We start from the raw sequence: 24,561 nt of genomic DNA, 5'->3' as shown, positions 1-24,561 counted from the left end.
TGAATGGTCCTCGCCGATACCCCAGGAGCAACAGTGTCCCTAATTTGCTGGGAAGTGGCGGTGCGGTCCCCTACGGCACTGCGTAGGATCCTACGGTCTTGGCGTGCATCCGTGCGTCGCTGCGGTCCGGTCCCAGGTCGACGGGCACGTGCACCTTCCGCAGACCACTGGCGACAACATCGATGTACTGTGGAGACCTCACGCCCCACGTGTTGAGCAATTCGGCGGTACGTCCACCCGGCCTCCCGCATGGCCACTATACGCTCTCGCTCAAAGTCCGTCAACTGCACATACGGTTCACGTCCACGCTGTCGCGGCATGCTACCAGTGTTAAAGACTGCGATGGAGCTCCGTATGCCACGGCAAACTGGCTGACACTGACGGCGGCGGTGCACAAATGCTGCGCAGCTAGCGCCATTCGACGGCCAACACCGCGGTTCCTGGTGTGTCCGCTGTGCCGTGCGTGTGATCATTGCTTGTACAGCCCTCTCGCAGTGTCCGGAGCAAGTATGGTGGGTCTGACACACCGGTGTCAATGTGTTCATTTTTCCATTTCCAGGAGTGTATTTAAAAGCCTTGATTTCATTATTGTACAAGCATATCATCTGGGCCGGGCGATATGCTTCTATGACATTCAAGAATGGAACTTTCTAGCTCTTCCCGTTGTCAGTGTTTCAGTTTTCTCAGCGCTGGCTCTTTCATGTAGGCTGTTGAACCGCTGGCCTCTGTTGTTTTCTGTGACCTTCTCAAACACTGACTCTACATAATAGCATAAAATCACGTCTTTGATGTCGTTTTGTCTGGAAAAGTTCTTCCATCGTATGATTTAGAAAAAAAAAAAAATGTTTGTGAATTCCTAAGGGACCAAACTGCTGAGGTCATCGGTCCCTAGACTTACAAATTACTTGACGTAATCTAAACTAACTTACGCTAAGAACAACACACACATCCATGCCCGAGGGAGGACTCGAAGCTCCGTCAGGAGGGGCCGCGCAATGGGTGACATGGCGCCTCAAACCACGAAGCTAGTCGGCGTGGCTCGCCTGATTTAATTTACATTGTTGTTTTTCTCTTTGCTGTCTCGGTTTCACGACTAGAGTGATTCATGTAGGTAGTTTTTTTCATTTACGGGGTTGTTATAGTTAAACTTGCGCTACTTGAGCCAGTTCAGGCTGAAAACTATTTCCGTTTGTGTACACAAATTTACAGGAATAATGTTCCGAATGTGGGCTTGCAGGATTTGCGTTGTTAGTAGTGTTAGTGTCAAGACTTACCGCTAGGCGCCGGTACTGGTACAGCGACCAAGCGCTGAAACAGAAGCGTCAATGTGCAGGCAGCCACCATGGGACTTGATAAAGTGAGCAGGTGTCTACTCGTAAAGCTGATTTATCGAAACAAAAGCAGTAGGCTGCTGCTCTTCGTGAGCACCGATGCCTTAAAGGAATACGAAGAGGTCCTTTCTACACACCTGGGGATGAGGAATACGATTCGGAAATTCTAATTAACTGCCGATTTGGGAATTGCTCTCGGGAGAGGCCAACGGCCAATTGCGCCAAAAATCGTCACTGCTCCCATGGACGAGAATGCTGGTCACAACGTGTGATCTTCATGCAGTGCACGAGCTCCGGTACGACAGCTGAATATTGCATGGTCCACCGTTCGAAAAGTGCTGCTAAAAATTGTGAAACTGTACCTCTAGAGCGATTCCACGTCGTCGTGAACGCAGATGGTGGTCACGTTGCGTAACATTTGTAACCTAGAATGTAAACATGGTACGCGATTCACTAATGTTACCCTCTCATCAGGAAATTAAAATGTGAACCTCTCAATGGTTTATTTGTAATTTCTTTTCCCCATGTCTCTACACATGATTCCACAAAGTTTCATTGTCTTACGCAGACTCAGGACGCCCCTCAAGTAGCGAAAGTTAAATGCGAAAAAAACCGAAACTCCTCCCGAACAGGCCATGAAGGTCCAACGGTACCGTCACTGGATGCGGATATGGAAGGGCGTGTGGTCAGCACATCACCCTACCGGCCTTATGTCAGTTTCCGAGACAGCAACCGCTACTACTCAATCAAGTAGCTCGTCAGTTCGCTTCACAAGGGCTGAGTTTAATTCACTCAGTATAAAGTTTTGTTCTCTGGTTCTGATTTTACAATCATCAATTTGCCGTCATTTGCAGGTATTACACGATTTTATCCTTCATTTGAAGGATAAAATGATTGGTTTAATTTTCTCTATCTCGGCACTCATCGACGCATCGTGTTTGTATAAATAATGGAGGTAGCTGAAATAAAACAGTTTTTTTAACCCTCTGCTTCGTTCTCTTGAGTAGTTAAGGACTGTTCTTTTGATTTTCGGCTTGGTACATTTTAACCACCATTTTACTGCAGAGACATACCATACGTCTTGCACATTATTGCTATGCGCGATATACAGCTTCACGACAGGCGGAGTCGTTTAGATGCGTAAAATTCAATTTCCACTGCTCACTTGCTCGATAACGCTTTGGTTCAAATGGTTCAAATGGCTTTGAGCGCTATGGGACTTCACTTCTTAGGTCATCAGTCCCCTAGAACTTTGAACTACTTAAACCTAACTAACCTAAGGACATCACACACACCCATGCCCGAGGCAGGATTCGAACCTGCGACCGTAGCGGTCGCGCGGTTCCAGACTGTAGCGCCTAGAACCGATCGGCCAACACTTTGGTTTCTCCATATTGAGTGTGCAGTCATAAGCGACGCGATCAGAAAAATATCGTATGCCACTCGTCTGCTTGGATATCTTGGTCCTTCAGGTCAGGTGAAACATTATCATGTCGACAAGACTTGCTGAATGGTTTGTTACAAGAGAAAAAACAAGCACGGTGCCGCCTTTATGACGCCATGTATCGTCGAGTTGAAGTTCCTGAATTACATGCCCCAGCTCTATTGATCTACTGAAATGCGGAGTTGGGCAGCGGTGTTGATTACACAGTTGACGTTATTGCTAGCATTAGATTGTCATCTGCACGGATGCTACCTCAGCGAACACTCTGATCGTTCTCTAGAGTACGATGATGGTATCTTGTAACGTCGTAATATTAGCCCTCACATTCTTTTCACTTTTTAACATTTTTTTATTTGTTTGTTTGTTTTGCTTTGGATATTTAATGAACTAGGAGTTTCTTTACCAGGTTGTAACACACTTTCCATAGTTATCAGGAAAATTATAACATAAATAAATACAATAAATAAAGTAGTGAATATGAGAAATATTAGTATATTTTTATCATGACACTAACACTTTCATGTACATCAGACTTATATTAAGAAATCATAAAAGAACGTACAACAGCAAATCACAATTTAATAAAAGGCAGAAAGTCAAAGTCAGAAATTATAATGGAGTTTTTCCTTCTTACTCACTTTCAATTTCACAACCTTTGCATATGATTATTTTTGGAGTATGATTGGAACCACAAACTTGGAACACCTGCAACAAACAATAGACACTTTTGTCATCTTGTATTTTTATTTGAGTTTTTACTCTTCAAACAGATGTGACATCTTCATTTTGCACAAAATTCAACACAGTGAACAGTTGCAATAATGCTGGGCAGCGTTTTCCCTAGAACACTTTCCATTACAGAGATGACAGGCTTTTGTAAACCCATGGTATTCTTTGCTCTCTCTTCCACAGCTGACCTAACGAGCTGTTGACCTAATTCTAGCAGATACAGCCTTCTAACATTATGCTTCTTCTTATTCCAGTTTGGGTTGTTTAACATGAAAATTGTTTCAGCATTGAGACGGGCAATATCTATCAAGGTGCAAAAGAAAGATAATGGCCACCTTCTCGCCTCACGTTTTGCTGAATGATGTGGCGTCATTTAATCCATGCTGTCTATGGCCCATGTAAGAGGTCCGAGCAAATGTAATTTTATGTAAGAGGTCCGAGCAGATGTAATGCAGATGTAATTTTATGTAAGAAGTCAGAGAAGATGTAATTTCGATGTATTGCTCATGCGCTGCCTGCGATATGCAAAGTATAAGAGAATCGCTGACCAGAGAGCAGTGTTGACTGCAGTAGGAACTGTGTAGCTGTGGCAGTAAGTTGTTGCTAGTGGCTACTCTGCAGTCTGCTCTGGTCTGGCATGGTGTATCGTGTTGGCTGGTCGGTCGCGGTGCAGCGATGCCGGAGCCTGAGTATTATTGTATAAGATAAAAAGCAGCCTCGCGCATATCTAGTAATGTTATCTGAACTCCCTTGTAAATGTTTTAAAAATGTGCTAATAATAATCTTTGTCATATAAAGTAAATTTTTTACAAGCATTCATTTCAATTTAAAGAATTTACTAATTTCTCCAATCCATGATCATTCCGATTGTTGCAAAAGAAAAATCAGTTGCTTCCTTTCATAAATGACAAATCTATCGGCCAGTATTGCACAGAGCTGTGCCGGAAACATTTATTGTAAGAGCAGATATATTTGACAATTTTATTGAGGTAAGAATTTTTCCTTTTTTATTCAGAATGATCTTACAGGTTCATGACGCAGCAATGCTGTCGTCCAAAATTTACCAGGTTACTGAATCTATTTTTTATTACGAGGTTTAGGAATTTTTCTGATTCGAGCTTACATTAGATGAGAAAAGAATTTTGTGGGTACATTAAATGGGAAACAAATTTTGTGTGGAGTTTAAATGTGAATGAGTTTCTGTAGGGAGGTTATAAATGGGAACCAATTTTGTTCTGAGGTTACACTAAAATTAGAATCATATTCATATTATTATTAATATATATAAAATTTTGTGGGGCGGCTATACCCATTTGTTTTCACTGTAGTGGAGGTTGATGTTTGTATTTTTTTCTGTGCCGACTCATCCACCTTGTTATCATTGTGCTGTGTGGAAAAAAGTAGAAGATTCCTAGTAGGCTTCAGTTAGGAGACGTATGAAACCTAGGTAGCTGGTGCATTGCCTGTTGTCGGAATAGAGGAATAGAGCTCTCGACCCGGCTTCTTGTTTAGCTGTTCTGGTATGAGTTTTCTGTTACTCTTCAATGTTCTCACCAAAGTTAACCTGCCATCATTGTACAGCTGCTCGGCTAGGTCTATGGATGTATAATAACGATTTGATGTTATATTTCTTCGTCTTCCTGCCAGTGGATTCACTAGGCGTCTAACAACTGCCTTTGCTCTCCGTTCCTCGGCAGGTCGTTCAGGCATCCCTACACAAACCTCCATTTTTAGAACAATACTTCCCAGGCTTGTCTTTCATAAAGACTTTAAAGGGGCATCTTCCTCGAAATAGGGCATTTCATCGGTCGTTAGATCTGCACTTGGTATGTAGTATTTCACAAACATTTAGTCAGTTTTGTCGAAAACTTCCCGAAGGGGACAAAACTTATCCTGCTTTCGTCGGCTCTGGTTTCTTTATCATCAAATCTAATCAGGTACGGAAGTTCTCCGCATCGGATACGACTCATTGTAGCTGTGTAGATATTCTTTCCCAGTACTTTCCCCAATAAGTTCTCAAGAGGCAGTCTAGTGTCATTATTTGTGCCCATGAGTATCAAAATACAAATGAAGGCGTACATTTCTTCCATGGTTATAAGTTTTGAGTTCTTATTAAGAGCTTCTTGGTACGTATAGTCCACGATAATCTTCATTATTTCGGTAGTTATAAACTTTTTGAAAGATTCTGACACACTAGAGGCCATGCCTTCATGAGTCAAACCTTCAAAAAAATTGACAATATTTTGTACTGACCTGTGTACTTGCCTTGGAGGCGCAGTAAGATATTCCCTACCGCTTTTTGCTGTAACAATGATGCTGCAAGCAGCTGCATGCTGTTCATCAGGGGATGAACTCTGTCCACTTGATTCATTGTCAATTGCTGTGCCACTATCGTATGTCACAACTGTATCCTCTTCTTCTGGGTCACTTTCATCACCTTCTTGCGTCATTTATTATAGCTGACCCCTCTTCTTCTGTGAGAAATCTCTGATACTGACGAGACACTTTATTAGAACTGCGAGTAATGTACAACTGCACGAACAACAAAAGAGATTTATTTCAAAACAACAATGTCAGCACAATACAACGGTACCAACAGACAGAAACTGCATTTCTTTCTGCCATATTGAGAAATATTTTAATGATAAAAGTTGTCTCACCGATGTCTAAGGGGGTGTGGGTGGGGGAGGGGGGCCAAATCTACCCACACTTAAATTAAATGTAATAGGCAGATTTAAATAAATCACAAAAATTATTAAACTGTGGCAGCATTACTCTAGATATTTTTCAACAGCTATCTAAATTCTTGCTTCTTTACTCCACCAAATAGATATATTACACAAATCAAACAAATACTGAGGGCAATTTTTGTCCCCTCCCCCCCCCCCTTAGTGGTCTAGGGTTAATGACTGTGACACTGTACATTTCATTAATTGCCATATGCAAAATAATGAAAATATAAACAAAAGACTGAACCGTAACGCGAATAACTACGCATAAAGTAACTGTATCACAAATAAAAGGAAACGTACCTTCCCTAAAAAATGCCTATACATTATGTACTTAGCATTTCTGCATAACTCACATATATCTAAGCGGTTGTGCATCTCATTTAAAAGAATTCCTTACTTCTGCATCGACAGCCATGCTGCATCCCTAACCAGAGCCCGCCTAAAAGATGTTAGTCCTGTCTTATATCTACACGAATGTAGGTGATGATTCACGTCTCTTTTTTCGTTTCATAAATCGCGTAATGGAGATTCCTTCACTCTTATTCGGAACAGGTTAGTTGGAAATTTGCCGTGATACAAACTCATGCGAGTAATCGTTGTTACCAGTCGTCTGTTTCTGTTCCAGTAGAAAACCGTAGAAATTATGCAATTATAGACTGCAGCGAGTCGTTACGCACGCTTTCTCAGATCTTTGTCGAATCATGTTGTGTTCCTTTGTGTTTTCTCGCCTTGTCATTGCACCATTCGCTAAACTACCCACGTAGTCATTAAGTAACCTACCATTGTGCTGTGGAATTCGCAAGGAAAAAAAAATCATTGTTATTCAGATTTACTTTTTTATAGGCGACACGTTTATGTTTCGTTGCGATAATCTGAAGCTCTTCATTTTAGTTAGAAAATCGGTTTATGTCACCATACTACACTGCCTGCGAGATCTGCCACATTTTACTGCTTCCCTACAGCTTCAGTTTCCGCATAGAAGGAACTGAAATTATTTTGATAGCTCTAGCAGACGGACAAATTAAAAAGTCGTATCGGAATCACAGCTTGTATACTACCGACTGCCACACATAAGCACTAGGGCACCCTCAAACTTCGGAAGGAGTAGAGAGGATCGCATGGTGCGATGAAATTTCGAATCGATCTTCGACGCAGGCCCAAAGCATCTCAGTCTTCGTAGCACCGTGGGTGAAAGTCAGGCCTCGACTCTGCTCACAGTTCGATACGATATATAGGAACATGGAAAAAATGCCAAAGAAATGAGTTATTCGAGGAAGTGAACTGCAAGTGCACCCCTTTCATAATCCTAAGATTCACAGGAACAATGCCTTGGAACTTTTGAAGCGAACGTACAGCATACTTATCTGGGAAAGTTCAAAATTTATCTGAAAGTGACCAATAATATATGAAGGGCATTATCTGAAAGATTACTTAGAAAAAGCAAAGTCAGAGAAAAAGTGAAAGAACTCCACAAAGTGTACGTTTAGCGTACAGCTTTGTCTGGAAGTGAAATGTGTATCACTGAAGAATTCAGAGAAGGAGGATTTATGTTACGCAATAATATGCTAAAATCACTAGCAAGGAGAGAAATCTATCGAAAACCTCACCCAAAACAAAGGACAATTTCGTGGGACATCTGCTACAGTGCTCATTCAATTTGGTTGTCAGAATACTGCAGTACTGTCTGAGATAGGCCACGATACAATTCAGTGCAGAAATTGACACAGAAATCATATACAAAGAAACAATGGTTGAGTTCAGATTCATGAAGGTACCGGTAAGAAAGGCAAAGGAACTGTCTCTTTCCGAAAAAAATGAAGGACGTTAACGACAAGTTAGAAGCCTTGTTCTCATCAATCACAAAACTTAGCTCATGTCGTTCGGTTATAATCGTTCAAAAATACAGAGAAATAGATAATGCAAGAGTAATAACACGCACCGTGGACTCCGGTCACTTGCTGACGGAGATCAAAGCAAAGATTCAAGCAAACAACCATAGCCAGAAAATTTGTTTTTAGCACTGCCAAAATATTTTCAGCAGACTCAATCATTCTGTGACTTGCGTACTCAAGCAACATGTTTCACGCCATATCAAAGCACATACGTTCATCTCTTACTGGAACAGAGTATTCTCGTTTTTGAGAAATACCTAATTCTAATTTATAAGGTGTATTTTCTTGTAGATAGTCACCTAAGGACTTTTGATTCAGTTTCCCCAGTCAGTTGATCATGGAGACGACGGTAGGAAGCAAGTCAACAACTCTTCGATCGTCCAGTAGGGACGCTGTAAATATTGTATTACCAACAGTTAACACGGTCGGAAAAAGAGGTAAAACGCTATGTACTGTACGTAGATACCGCGGTTCTGAATGCACATATGATACCTAATTATGGACTTCCGCTATTTTGACGATATTTTGAGAAATAACTGCTTTTAAGACAAGTGTATCTCAAGGTAGGCTTCGTTTATTTTAATGGGCTACGAACTGCCAGTCAACGGTAGGTGAGGAGCCGAACAGTTTGCTTTCCCTCTTGAAGAGATGGAAAAATCGTTAACTAAATCAATAAGTAAAACTCGAAATGTTCACTTTTGCAGTACTTCACGGAATCTTTTGCATCTTCTACAACTTCCTTCGTTCACTTTTCTTCGCGTGCAGACTGCCGCATTCAACGCAGGACATGGTAGAAGTTGGCGCACCTGTTGGGAAGTGCTGGAACTACTTAGTGGCAGCCTCTCTCGCAGCTTCACTCAGTGACCAACAGAGTGCGTAGGATCATACAGACAGAGTAACTCATACCTCGCTCTCAACGAAATTCAGAAAATTTCTGGGCAGTTGTTGATCGATGTATTACATAATAGAGTTTGTCGTCAATTTACATATATTTTTTGTTGCTCCACGCAGTTGATTTTATAACGCTGGTTGCTATGTAAACCAAGTCAAGTTACGCTGTATTCTGTACCGCAGGTACATTATTACTATTATTTGATTCCGTCTCCCTGCCTTTGGCTACATCTGTAATATTTCATGTCTTTATAATGTCCTTCCTACTGTTGTATCTTACCGTACGAAATGTTAATATGCAGTTTGAACAATCTGAGATGTCGTGACCAAAATCTTATCTCAATATGCGTAATGCTTTTCGACATTACGTCATTAACAAAGGCAAACACTTAATGTCTTTACTATGACGCAGTACAAACTTGTCCAACTGGATACACAGTATCTAGTCAACATTCATACGAAACAGGTAAGTGTAACTGGAATACCTCAAAAGAAATTTTAACATATTTTTCAATAAATATGTTAGGCTTGTTACCAATATTTTTCGCATTCAAATTTTTATTTGGTCTACGTATCATTTCGAGTTTTACAAACTGATTTGTATTACTTTGTAATTCTTAATATTGCTGTTTGAAGACACACCCCACACTTCCTCCCTTAACTTGACGATTCCCTAATGCCTTAAGATGTATCCTGTCAATTGATCCCTTTTTTACTATGGACGTGCCATAAATTTCTTTTTTCATTCCTTGCTCGATCTACCCATCCAATCTTTTGCATTTTTCTGTAGCATCACACTGAAAAAGGTTGTATTCTCTGTTTGTCTGAACCACTTATCTTCCACTTTTCGCTTCCTTACAAGGCTAACGCGCAGGCAAACACATTCAGAAAAGGCTTCCTAACATCTAAGCTTTTTGTGAGACTGCTCTCTTGCCATAGCTAGCTAATTTGCATTGAATGTCCTCTCCGTTTCGGTCATCGTCAGCTGTATTGTTAACCCAAAAAGCAAAACATGTCTACTGGTTTGAATATCCCAATCCCTAAACTAGTTCCTTCAGCATCCCCTAATCTAATTCGACTATATACCAGTACCCTAGTTTTAGTTTTGTCGATGTTCATCTTATAACCTCCTTTGAAAGCACTTCCCATTCTATTCGTTTGCTTTCTCAAGACCTTTGATTTTACTACATTGTAATGGCTTTAAATTTTTCATCTCATATTTTTCTCAAATGGCTCTGAGCACTATGGGACTTAACATCTATTGTCATCAGTCCCCTAGAACTTAGAACTACTTAAACCTAACTAAGGACATCACACAACACGCAATCATCACGAGGCAGAGAAATCATATTTTTCTCAAAATTTCTTCTTGGCTTTATTGTCACGTGCAGCTACATTAACGCGATTCTGTCTACAGCTCTGAGATTCCTTTTACTTACACAATTTTATGCTAAACCGTGTTCCCCCCAGTGTACGTGTTTATTTGCCACGCTACAACTGTACCCTTCATAACCGTGAGTGGTGCGTCAAGAGGAATAAATCTGAGGCGCTCTAGGCCAACATAACAACGCCTGTAGCTACTCAACTAGCAATCTACAGTCAAAAATTTCCACAAAATAGGAAGAGATGCTCGATAGTGCTCCATAAAGCAAAGCTAGTAAAGAGGACAAAATTCGCGGAGCCATTATGGACGTCATACACATACATAAGACGTAATCTCCTGTTTCACTAATTCATCTGTTGATGAAACATTCAGTATATGAGTCGGAGCAATACCAGACTCCGTGAGAGATCACTCCACATACAACGAGAAGAGGAGAATAAAAGCGCGGCATCGAAATACGTCAGTTACATAATAAAAATAAGGAGGAGTTTGTCCCGAGTTCGAGTCTCGGTCCGGCGCACAGTTCTAATTTGCTAGGAAGTTTCAAGGAAAGAGTTTGCTCGTTCGTAGCTTATTGATCTTTACTATAGTACTAAAACGGGCATAACGGAAACGAAAACTGAATATCACCCTCCTGGGTAAATATAATTAATGACTGACCAAGGATCTAACAGAGGGGTAAATGGTAGTTGTAAGTAGTTGTGTGACTCGTCGTCTCTATTGTTTCACATGGAAATGGAAAGGAGCGTTTGGCGTCATTACGGGGCAGGTCCGGCCGCCTTGATGCAGGTCTTATTACATTAAACGTCACACTGGGTGACCTCCGCGTCGAATGGCAATGAAATAATGATGAAGACAACACAACACCCAGTACCTGCGCGGAGAAAACCCCCGACTCACCCGGGAATCGAACCCGGGCCCGTAGAACGGCTCTCCGTCACTCTGACCTCTCAGCTACCGGGGAGGATGTTTCACATAATAAAAGTGCAAATAGAAATAAGTAAAGCGATTGTTGCATCGTAGTATGTCAATGACATGGCGATTACGAGAAACGTCGGGATTCACGCTTGCACCTCGAAACGTGCAATAGCGGCGCAATTCGTTTATTTCAAGCATCACCTTCACTCTGCCATTTCGTGGGATGCAATTTACGTATCCTTTCTGTGATTTTACGTGTTACTGATTGCGTAAAAAATTATAAGGCGTTCATTAAGAAAAAGGAAAAGATACAGACATAAGTCTGCGTTAAAAATAAGATTGGCATATATTTTAGAATGTCTGATAGTATTTACTTTCATGAGGCTAAGCCTTGCGTTAATACCCGTAAAAGCCTTTCATTATCTGTTGTTTTTCCTGAGATATTTGATCTGAAACGTTTAAGTAGACCTCCCTGTTATACGGGGTAAGTCTCATAAGACATAATACCCTTTTTTTATATTTCGTGAGCGTTTCCAAATACCGAAACGCGGTTTGCAGCGAATGTTAGAGCGTCTAGGGCAGGTATGTTTTCGTTTGGTTAATGTTTTTAGCGCAGGTGTCAACGGAGATGCTGAAGCAAGTAGCTTCAGTAGCTCTGGAGAAGACTATTACTTGATATGTTTTTTAATGCTGACGTTGAAACGTGCCGTAGAATTTGAGAGCACGGTGGCCAGAATTTGCATTAGCAGTGAAAACACCGTCAAGCAGTGGTGTCGTGCTACGCTTTGTCGGAATGTCGTCACATTTGGCAGTTTATTTGTCTGCAATACAGGCCGCTCGTTTCTGCATCAACATTCGTTGCGTGCAGGCATATACAACGATGAGGAGAAGTGTGATATGCTACTTTTATAAGAGGGGGGAGTGGTGGATGGTATGGCTAGGGCCTCCCCTCGGGCAGACCGTTCACCGGGTGCAAGTCTTTCTGTTTGACTTCACTTCGGCGACTTGCGCGTCGTTAGGAATGAAATGATGATGATTAGGACAACACAACACCCAGTCCCTGAGCGGAGAAAATCTCCGACCCAGCCGAGAATCGAACCCGGGCCCTTAGGATTGACGTTCTGTCGCGCTGACCACTCAGCTACCGGTGGCGGCAACTTTTATGTGGTGAAAGTAAAAGAAATTCCTTAAAAACAGCACAGCGCTCGGTTCAGTGATATCTATCCGGATTGCCAGGGTCCGACGCGCCAGGCAATTGAGCGAATTACTAGGACGCTAGTGCGGACAGGCTGCTTGAACGCCAAATAGAACACAAGAAGGAGACTGCAACTGACAACTGACACAGAACACGAAGAAGCTGCTCTGGCTACTACGCTAATGAATCCGTACAGTGGTACTAGACATATTTCCAAGAATGTGGACTCAGCCAGACGAGTGTCATTCGCATCCAGCATCGACAGAATTTTCATGCATACAATCTATGACTACATCAGGCCCTCGACGATAGTAATTTCAAACGTCGTACAGAATTTGGCGGTTTGCCCTAAGCAACTGAGAGACAACCCTATCTTTTCTCAACGTGTGCTCTTTACCGAAGAAACAACGTTTAATAACCACGGTAATGTAAATTTTCGTAACATGCACTAATGGGCAGGCGAAAGTAAACGACTGTATAGCGTGAACTTATTGTGCGACATCATAGGAAGTTACATTGCGGGACCTTAATTCGCCTCAGCGATACTAGGTGGACATTTACACGCACACTCGCTGACGAATATTCTGATGGTTCTTCTAGAAGAGATATCACTGGATAGTGGCTGCAACACGATGGTTGTCCAGCTCACTCGTCCGGTGTTGCAACACAAACACTGGAAGACAACTTTCCTGGACGCTGGATAGGACGAAATTCTGTTGTCAAATGGCCTAAGAGGTCCCCCGATTTGACTCCTTGCGATTTCTTTCTTTGGATAGCACTCAAAGATACAGTCTTTGACGAAGCCCCGACTACGCCAGATAGTATGTGTCGTCGAACTGACAGTGCCCGCTCTACCATATCATCCACTGAAATTGCATCTGTTCATCGTTCTTTCGAACGCCGATTGACAAAGAAATTTTCAGTCAATGGTCAATAGTTTGAACACATGTTTAAACAAAGTAAAAAGTTATTTTTCTGAAAAACAAAATTTATCTTATATGATCTGGATGGCTACCAAAAATAGTAATTTGTTTATTCTTTAAGCGTGTACGAAATTGCATTGCAATGTTAAATAAGACGACAGCGTGTGCTGCACATAGCTGGTATCACTCATTACTCGCTTACGTTCAGTGTGAAAGGACGTTTGGCTAAGAAGAATATTTATTTTCGAGGGCACAGGGACCGCTACGGTCGCAGGCTCGAATCCTGCCTCGGGCATGGATGTGTGTGATGTCCTTAGGTTAGTTAGGTTTAAGTAGTTCTAAGTTCTAGGGGACTGATGACCTCAGATGTTAAGTCTCATAGTGCTCAGAGCCATTTGAACCATTTTTGAGGGCACAGGTTGTCAGCAAAGTATTGTTAGTAAAATGTTTACTTCAACGACTGTATCCCACACGATATAATTTAGAGCAATGTAGGTAGAGACAGTTGTCTGACAGCATGTATTTTACTGTTAAGAAGCACATAGCAACGCACGAGAAAATATAGGTCAAATCTTCCTTCTAACATTTAGCTACTTAATACAGTAATTGATTTCTCTGGCGTATAAGACTTCCTTCACTTTTGAAGAATGAACAACTGATTCCTCTGTTTCAGTTCACGTAAATCTGAGAGGATACATAAATGTGAAACAGTTTTCCTAAGTCCTCTGTGATACGCTAGATTCTAGCCAATGTTGTCTTTCCATCGACAACATTCGTAGTTCATAAATTGGTACAAGGGGAAGTAAAGCTTTATTCTCGTAGCCTGGACCTGCCTTACGTTATACAACTATGCAGTCTGATCGGAGACGCCTGCTTTCATTGTTTTCAGCCAATTTGCTCTCACATTATATGACTTTTCTTCCATTTAAAAAAAAACGTAATTACTTCAATATTTCAATTGACACCAGTGCTAAAACATTAACCAAAATTACCACACTTGCCCCTCGACGCTCTGACATTTGCATAAGATGGTGTTTCGATATTTATAACCGTTCACGAAATGAAATGGGTGTTACGTCTTACGTGGCTCACCGTATATATGTTCTGTTTCTCAGACGTATACATGACACACAAACTCATACACTGACATACGCCTGTTTTTTCTGCGTAAAGTGTGTTAAGTGATTCTGAGAGGTATGAATTTATAAATTTAAAACTTTGTAGGGAAAGGGCAAGACTATTTATTAAAATACTAGAAGAATGCCTGGCGTTGCCTGGTATATATTTCTTCCTAGTCCATCTCCTCCTTGACTTTCTCTTTCCGTCTCCTTCACTCCTCCCTCTCTCTGTTCGTCTATTTCTCCCCCTTGAACAGGCCGCGCTGACACATAAAAAAGACATGCAATTTCATTCACATTATGTTCGTGAGAAACTCCGAACACGGTAGCTCCATTCTCTCATTCTGTAGCGTTCCCGCGCCGACACATTTCACTGTTCTAGTTCCATACGATCGACTGGCACATACACATCAGTTCATTGTTATGGTGGAGGGTAACATGACCACCTGCTAACAGTTCTACACTACGTACAACAATCCAAAGCGGCCCGAGTTCTCTTTTAAGGCAGTCACTAATATTTTGTTCTTTGCGATTATTGATGCATCATGCAATGATGTGTTTGTATTATCACAGTCTGTGTTTTCTCTTCCGTGTTCTGGAGAACAAGCATCCCGTTTCGCTTTATACATTCCGGCTGCTGTTCACAGTGGATCTCCTTGCTGGTGGTCTTGATTATCGTATCAGACATGGAAGCCAAAACGACACGGTTGGAAATATAAACTTTCTTTGTGCAAACTAATGGCCTTGCCACGTTGGTAATACCGGTTCCCGCTCAATCATCAAATTTAAGCAACCTCTGGCCCATTTCGTAACAGGATGGGTGACCGACCGAGGAAACTTTGCGTGTCGTTGGTTCAAGAACATATAAGTCGCCGAAGTGACGTCCAATAGAAATAACTGCACCAGGCCGTGCACGATTACTTTTATTTTCTGCAAAACTTCTTTGACAGAGCTAAATATTTTAACATATCCTTCAGTAGCCGCTACCTACACCAGGAATACCGTGTTTTCTTCTTACAAAGTAAATATCGGCAGGTATGTCGTATTTATGTACTCCGTCTCAAGATTAACCTTTGTCGCTGAACGCTTCCTTTCGATAGAGACTTAGGCTTGTTGGTGGAAAGAAACCTCTCATTCCGACATTTATACTTAATAATACTGAATAATCCACAGACCCTGTTAATACCTGTTGTGACTAACTACTACAATTTACTTTAAAAGATCTACGGCTTGTTTTCATACCTAACTGTGTACTTGAAAGAGGTGGGATGATAATTGTACTTACAGATGCCGGGTGGTAAATGTTCATATCTTGGAGACGTCGGACTAAAATTTTATTTTAAATCGTCAGGTCTCTCAACTGATATCATGCTATTCTCTATGCTTCTCATATCCAAGTAACCATTATATCAACTTACCAAGAATCTACTTGCAAATCCGAGCCTTTGACTAAATTGCTCTATTGCCCCCACCAGCACTATATGAACTGTTCATGGATACCGCTGCCACTGTCCCCCTAACGTTACGCTTTGTTTGGCAAGGGTTTCTCGTAGATTTCTTTTCTAGTCTCTTCTTTTTTGGTACTTCGTATTTTATCTTCATTCTTAGCTTTCTTTGACAGCATAACATTTCGAATGCCTCCAGGTCCTCGTATTTATATTTGCGATGGCATACGTTTTACATTCAGGAACTCTTAATTTCCACATCTGTACTGCAGAATGCTTCCTTGGAATGTGACAATCAACCTCCAATATCTTCCTTTCCTTATTCACTGTATACAGAGGAATTTTCCCGCGTATTCCACTACGACACTATGCCATTTTTAGTGTGAAGGAAGTCGTTCTCCTCTCCACTACTCTTCAGACATAGCTCTTCGGAGAGAACTTTGGAAATCTTGCGAACAAGTATGCCAGAAGGGATAGCTAACATACCTTCGGAATTCTGAAATTGTTGGGCAAAGAGGCAACCAAGCGAGTAACGAAAAACTGTGTAGATCGCAAGCAGAAAAATGAACACCTGTCGCGATCCCGATTGACTGTGTTTTTTTTAATTACGAAAGAACGTCGCTGTTGTTCGATTTATGAAATCAAAAATTTTTAATCACTCAACTAATAATGTATTGTGTTCGGTATATGACATTGCAGACGCATCGTCAGGCTTTCGAACAAATTTCATCCACACAGTACTGGAGATAGCAAGGGCAGGTAAGTGCGAGAACCGTAGCGCTATTAGCTTAATTAGCGGCATATCCTAGCTGATGACACGAATAATAAACAGAAGAATATCAGTTTGCCTTTTGGAAACTAAGCATTCCTGAGGAACGCTCCTGACATTGCGATTCGATAATGGAAGCAACATTTAAGAAAAATAAAGGACTTGCCGACCTTGAATAAGCGTTCGACAACGTAAAATAGCGGACGATGTTTGAAATTCAGACAAAACAGAATTAAACTGTATGGATAGAAGGATAAATAAGATGTATACAACAACAAGGAGTGCGAATTAAGAAATGGTTCAAATGGCTCTGAGCACTATGGGACTTAACATCTGAGGTCATCAGTCCCCTAGACTTAGATCTACTTAAACCTAACTAACCTAAGGAGACCACACACATCCATGTCCTAGGCAGGATTAGAACCTGCGACCGTAGCGGTCGCGCGGTTCCGGACTGAAGCGCTTAGAATCGCTCAGCCACAACGGCCGGCTGGCGCATTAAGATTGGAACACAAAGAACGGAGTTCTCGAATCAAAAAGTGTGTAAGAAAAGTATGTAGCCTTAAGCCCATATACTTCAACCTGTCCACCAAAGAAGCAACAACGAGAATATAAAGACAGGTTCAGCAGTGCGATTAAAATTCAAGAGGAAAAATTATAAATAATGAAGATTCGCTAATGGCACTGCTGTCTTTAGGGAAAGCGAGGAAGAATTAACTGCAACATGTACGTTTTAATGTAAATCAAATAGCAATCTAATTACCTAACTGACAGTACAGTATGTGACGTAACTGACAGTAGCATTTAGCACAGCTGCTTGAACGGGAATGGCACGCGAATGTGTATTACATCTCGTCGCTTATGCGCTTTGCCCTGTACTGAACTTTTTTGACTTCGCTAATGTAAACTGTCAATAACTTCAAACCAAACCAAAACGGCATAAATTTACGTAACACAAAAACTCAATCTGATGCAACACTATTGATTTGTAAGTTGCTTGTAGTAAAATAAAGCCTTATCAATCTGAAAATACTAGACTCTATGCTTAATGAATTTTATCCCTGAAATAATTAAATTTCTTACTGTTTTATGCGCAATAATAACGCTCTCTGCACTGCTCTCTGTTAGTATTTTAAATAATATAGTTAGCATAGAGCTAATGTGCAAGGCTGTTTCTTACCATACATTTTAATTAAATCGATTATGAGTGAGGCAATACATTTTTCAGTAAAATAGTTAATCAAAAACGACATGGGTTTGGGAACTGATATTGTCTTGCGGTAAGTAACAATGTGGACTAACTTTAAAACTTGTATTTTGACTCATTGAAAACTAACAATGCTCACAATTACCACACAATAAACTGGTAATACGTAAACAACTAGCTTTACAGAATCATTGGATGTTAGTGCCATACATTGTCTCAATCTTCAGTTATGAAAACGTGCATTGCATTGATAACAGAACAAGTTTCTTTACGTTAATGATTTCCAGTATGGTATCTTGCAAATAAAAATCATAACTGCCCGTAGAGAGTAAGTATTAATCGAGAACACGTCAGATACAACATGTCTTTGCGTCTGAGAGTCCTCCATACATCTGTCAAAACTTACTCTAATATGTCTTTAGCCTTGAGAACCCTATATACACTCCTGGAAATAGAAAAAAGAACACATTGACACCGGTGTGTCAGACCCACCATACTTGCTCCGGACACTGCGAGAGGGCTGTACAAGCAATGATCACACGCACGGCACAGCGGACACACCAGGAACCGCGGTGTTGGCCGTCGAATGGCGCTAGCTGCGCAGCATTTGTGCACCGCCGCCGTCAGTGTCAGCCAGTTTGCCGTGGCATACGGAGCTCCATCGCAGTCTTTAACACTGGTAGCATGCCGCGACAGCGTGGACGTGAACCGTATGTGCAGTTGACGGACTTTGAGCGAGGGCGTATAGTGGGCATGCGGGAGGCCGGGTGGACGTACCGCCGAATTGCTCAACACGTGGGGCGTGAGGTCTCCACAGTACATCGATGTTGTCGCCAGTGGTCGGCGGAAGGTGCACGTGCCCGTCGACCTGGGACCGGACCGCAGCGACGCACGGATGCACGCCAAGACCGTAGGATCCTACGCAGTGCCGTAGGGGACCGCACCGCCACTTCCCAGCAAATTAGGGACACTGTTGCTCCTGGGGTATCGGCGAGGACGATTCGCAACCGTCTCCATGAAGCTGGGCTACGGTCCCGCACACCGTTTGCCCGTCTTCCGCTCACGCCCCAACATCGTGCAGCCCGCCTCCAGTGGTGTCGCGACAGGCGTGAATGGAGGGACGAATGGAGACGTGTCGTCTTCAGCGATGAGAGTCGCTTCTGCCTTGGTGCCAATGATGGTCGTATGCGTGTTTGGCGCCGTGCAGGTGAGCGCCACAATCAGGACTGCATACGACCGAGCACACAGGGCCAACACCCGGCATCATGGTGTGGGGAGCCATCTCCTACACTGGCCGTACACTACTGGTGATCGTCGAGGGGACACTGAATAGTGCACGGTACATCCAAACCGTCATCGAACCCATCGTTCTACCATTCCTAGACCGGCAAGGGAACTTGCTGTTCCAACAGGACAATGCACGTCCGCATGTATCCCGTGCCACCCAACGTGCTCTAGAAGGTGTAAGTCAACTACCCTGGCCAGCAAGATCTCCGGATCTGTCCCCCATTGAGCATGTTTGGGACTGGATGAAGCGTCGTCTCACGCGGTCTGCACGTCCAGCACGAACGCTGGTCCAACTGAGGCGCCAGGTGGAAATGGCATGGCAAGCCGTTCCACAGGACTACATCCAGCATCTCTACGATCGTCTCCATGGGAGAATAGCAGCCTGCATTGCTGCGAAAGGTGGATATACACTGTACTAGTGCCGACATTGTGCATGCTCTGTTGCCTGTGTCTATGTGCCTGTGGTTCTGTCAGTGTGATCATGTGATGTATCTGACCACAGGAATGTGTCAATAACGTTTCCCCTTGCTGGGACAATGAATTCACGGTGTTCTTATTTCAATTTCCAGGAGTGTATGTCTCTCGATCTAAACTTACTCTAACACATTACCCATAACACCTTGAACCAGCGATTGCTGTTCAGCAGTACTACATTTGACCATCTCTGATTCAGTTTAAATTACTTTATTCTGTGCTTGTACCTTTCAATACTAAATGGAATATACCATCTCCTAAGTATAGAATATAGACTGAGAGTAAATTGTGGAAAGACAAAAATAATGATAAGTAGCAGAAGTGAGAATAGGGATAAACTTAACGTCAAAACTGGGACCACACATTAGACGAAGTGAAGGAAATCTGTTAACTTGGAAGAAAAAATAACGCATAGTGGAAAATACAAGAGAGACAGGGGACTGATGACCTCAGAAGTTACGTCCCATAGTGCTCAGAGCCATTTGAACCATTTGAACCAAGAGGGACATAAAAGAGGAGATTAGTGGCTTCAAAGAGGACATTTCTGTTAAAAAGAAGTCTAGTAGTATCATACCTCGTATCAGAGAGAGAAGTTTTTGAGAATGTTCAGAGTAAGAATTGTTGAAAGTGAACCACGGGTTTGGGAAAACCGGAAAGTAAGAGGATCGAAGCGTCTGAGATGAGAAACTTCCTGGCAGATTGAAACTGTGTTCCCGACCGAGACTCGAACTCGGGACCTTTGCCTTTCGCGGGAAATTGCTCTACCATCTGAGCTACCGAAGGACGACTCATTGCCGTTCCTCACATCTTTACTTCTGCCAGTATCTCGGTCGGGCACACAGTTTTAATCTGCTAGGAAGTTTCATATCAGGGCACACTCCACTGCAGAGTGAAAATCTCCATCTGAGATATGCTGTAAGCTAAGGATTTTGAAAAGTGAAATGTAGGCAGCGGGAAACCATGGTAAAAAATAAGTGTGTATGTTGTCCAGCTGAAGACCGTAACAGCCAAACTACGTTATACAAAAATTATAATCTTGATACTAACTGTCAGAAGAAGGTGCAAGGTGATAGAACAACTCCTCCGACATCTAGGAGTACTGTGTGATACTATGAGGAGGGGATTACGTAACAATGTTGCCATTGTGGGTTTGGGTGATATAAGATACAAAGAGATTGGCACACTTTCACTGACGATGTGAAATCAACCAAGAGAATGATTGATTATAGAGAATGATTGATTATTTTGTTCTTTCAGACACTGTGTATGTTATTATTACAAACACCTACTTTCTATGTTCGTATATGATGCCAATTTTTTAAAGAGGAGAAAGCCGGCGAATTAAGTTTCGAAGAAAATAAAAATTCAGCTGCTTGGCGTTTCAGTCCGCGTATGTGACCTCGGCTTGCAAACGACCTCTGGTTAACCTCCTCCATTAGGCGTCACTGGAATGTGGTCAGCACTCCAATCTACCTTCCGTTAATGTCAGCTTTCGAAAATATGGCCCCTGCTCCTTTCCTGGGCACTTATAATTTCCTACAAGTGGCTGAGCCCGATCCCGTTGGAGTCATGCCGTCAAGGAAGCAACTGAAGTTTTACATTGAGATAATTAATGAGGGATCTACAGAGAAAGATAGTTCCATCTATGGTTAATCCGGACAACACGTGTTTTAGACACACGCGCTATTGTCCGGGAATTTGGGCAATCAGTTTTCCAGCTACGCAGTCCCCCTCCTCCAAGCTTCCCCTCCATCCGTCATGAAAAAAAAAAAAATACTGCACCATCCAGTCACATTAATGTCACCATAGTCTGTCGCAGAAAAACAGTGCAGTCGTTTCCGCGTTGTGGACCAAAGGGGCTTTCGACCTGGGGGTGGATGTATTTCTGAAACGGCTAAGTTTGAAAACTGTTCACGTGCTCCCGTGGATAAAGTGTACCGTGCTTGGCGAAACGACGCAACGATGCTATCCAAAACCGTGTCGGGACAACTATGGTGCACCAGGGCTAAAGCTAGTAGTGGTGAACGGTGGCTGCCGATATGTGTACGGGTGAGCAGACAAGCAACTGTCGAGTTACAGACACCACAGATAAACCAACCACCTTACAACGAATGTTGCTGTGTATGGGCCTTTCAAGATAAATCACATTTTAAGTTCCATTGGACAGATGGCCGTTTGCACGTACGGAGTGAAACGTCTGAAAGCGAACACTCTGCAAGGTTCCAAGTCGAAGCAGAGAGCGTTACTGCTCTGGGGAATGTTATCGTGCCATTCCCTAGACGGTCTCGTCATTCTGGAAGACAGACTGGACCAACACGAGGATGCATCTGCCCTTGAGCGTCACGTCCACACCTACATGCAGTTTGTTCTTCCTCGGCTCGATGGGAACTTCAAAGGGGATAATGCAATGTGTCACACAGTTCGCAGTGTATTAGCGTGGTTGGAAGAGCGCAAGTAAGAGTTTATTGTACTCCACTGGCCAGCAAACTCCCTGGATTTAAACCCAATTGACAACCTGAGGTCCCATCTCGATCGGGCTGTACGTGCCGTGGATCCTCTACCGAGAAACCTACTGCAGCTGAAGACGGCAGGGCTTCGCATCCCTGTTGATAGCTTGCAAAACCTCAATGAGCCTCTTCATGCTCGTGTCGCCGCGGTCTGCGTTGCAAAAGTCGCTTATTCCCATTTCTGACATGTGGTAACATTAATGTGACTGGATAGCGAATTTTTGAAACCGTTCAAATGTCGATATCTTCATATCCATCCAATTTCCGACTTCTCATAGGGGATAGCAGAAGAAGGATGATTAGAGATTGTTCCGTAGTCATCGTGGTCATCAGAGACAGAGCACAAGCTCGGCTTATTTCAAGAGTGGGAAGGAAATCAGTCGTGGCCTTTCAGAGAACCATTACGGCATTTGCCTGGAGAGTCAAAGTAAACCTAGATCTGGATTGCCCGACACGAATCTGAAACGTCGTATCCCAGCGGAACTTGGTATATATGAAAATGCGTTAATGCGAAACCGATTTACGTAGAAAAAATTATTTTCAGTTTTAGCCACCAGTGCAAATCCGAAGCTGAACACTGCTTGTATGACGCTATGACATACACGCTGTCAGTTGACAAGCTGTAACGTGAGAGAAAGGTATGGACCGTGCGCTGTTAGTGAAACTGTTCTGTGTGAAAGGTGGCATTCACAGTGTCGGATTTGCCTCTGGTGGGAAAAATTGGAACTAAATTTTTGCCGGCGAAAGTCGGTTCCAAATAAACGCATTAGCGTGTCTACCAAGATTCGCTGCCGTGTCTGTCAGTAGCTGCTCTTTAATTATAGGCACCCGGTACAAGACTTAGTTGCTAAAGGCTTCTTACACTCAGTTCCGAGTTGCATGAAAGGAGTTGAGGTTGCCGCGCTCGCACAAGTCATGGAACTGCCTGCCAGCAGTGGAGCACCTGGCCGCCGAGACGGCTGTAGCGGGCGCCGATGTACCGGACCGGATTCTCTCCCACATGGCTGCGGTCGGCTGCAGCTGAGTCATACCGCTGCCGACCCGGCGGCGGCGTTACTGACGAAGTCGCAGGCCCGTCTGTGTGTGTGTGGGACGTAAACACCTCTCCCTCGCTAAACGGCTTACCTCACTTCCTTACCTTCTCACGGCTACTGAAACACACCCTTCACTCCAGACATCTGTTAGATTCGCCGCAGATACACGTTACTGACAAGGATTTGGATGTCGTTATCCGATGCTTCAGTGGTTTCTGTGCTTTCCGTGCGCAAAGATTGTTCAAAAAATTGTTCAAATGGCCCTGAGCACTATGGGACTTAACATCTGTGGTCATTTGTCCCCTAGAACTTAGAACTACTTAAACCTAACTAACCTAGGGACATCACACACATCCATGCCCGATGCAGGATTCGAACCTGCGACCGTAGCGGTCACGCGGCTCCAGACTGAAGCTCCTAGAACCTCACGGCCTCACCGACCGGCTAACATTGTTAATTTGTAATCACTGTGTACTGTGTACTATATCATGTACCGAAATTTCACAAATTTTATGGATGTTTATGAGTTGTACGTTCTTATGTTCAAATGTAGAGAATTAGGCGCTAGATTGACGGGTCGGAGCTGATACAGCCAGTGAGCGAGCATGACGGACGGATGAAAGTGCAATGCGCCTCGAACAGACAGAGATAATACGACGAGAAAGACGCTTATCAGCGCAATCAATTCTCTAACAGGATAGTTATTCCTTTGAATTAATTATGTGTACGGAGTTATTAAACCTTAAGGGTTGTCGTGTTAAGCTATATAACAGAAATTCGTTTGCTGAATTTGGGAGATTCAAGAACATTTTTTGGCGCCATTAGAAATTAATTAATAATCTGAAGGAATTGCTAAGGCACAGCCAACTTGAAGTCAAGTGTACGTTAGTTATGGGTGATTAAATGACGAATCAAATTATTTTCAATCAAAAAAATTTCCTGATAATAAATATTTTATGCATCTCATACGGTTCAAATAGTTCAAATGACTGTAAGCACTTTGGGACTTAACATCTGAGGTCATCAGTCCCCTAGACTTAGAACTACTTAAACCTAACTAACCTAAGGACATCACACACATCCATGCCTGAGGAAGGACTGGAACCTGCGACCGTAGCAGCAGCGCGGTAGCGGACTAAGCGCCTAGAACCGCTTTATTAGATGCTGTGATTTAAGGCAGAAAGGGGCGTATGTATGCTTTGATTAGGCGGAAGAGATTGCAAACAGTCACGCGCTCTGACGCTAAATATTCGGTTCTAAAGTTCTTAAAAATTTTGCTTT

Source organism: Schistocerca cancellata, chromosome 9 (genome assembly GCF_023864275.1).
Source record: "Schistocerca cancellata isolate TAMUIC-IGC-003103 chromosome 9, iqSchCanc2.1, whole genome shotgun sequence".
Classification (NCBI taxonomy): Eukaryota; Metazoa; Arthropoda; class Insecta; order Orthoptera; family Acrididae; genus Schistocerca; species Schistocerca cancellata.
The sequence above is the reverse complement of the archived record's forward strand: the minus strand, read 5'-3'. Positions refer to the sequence as shown.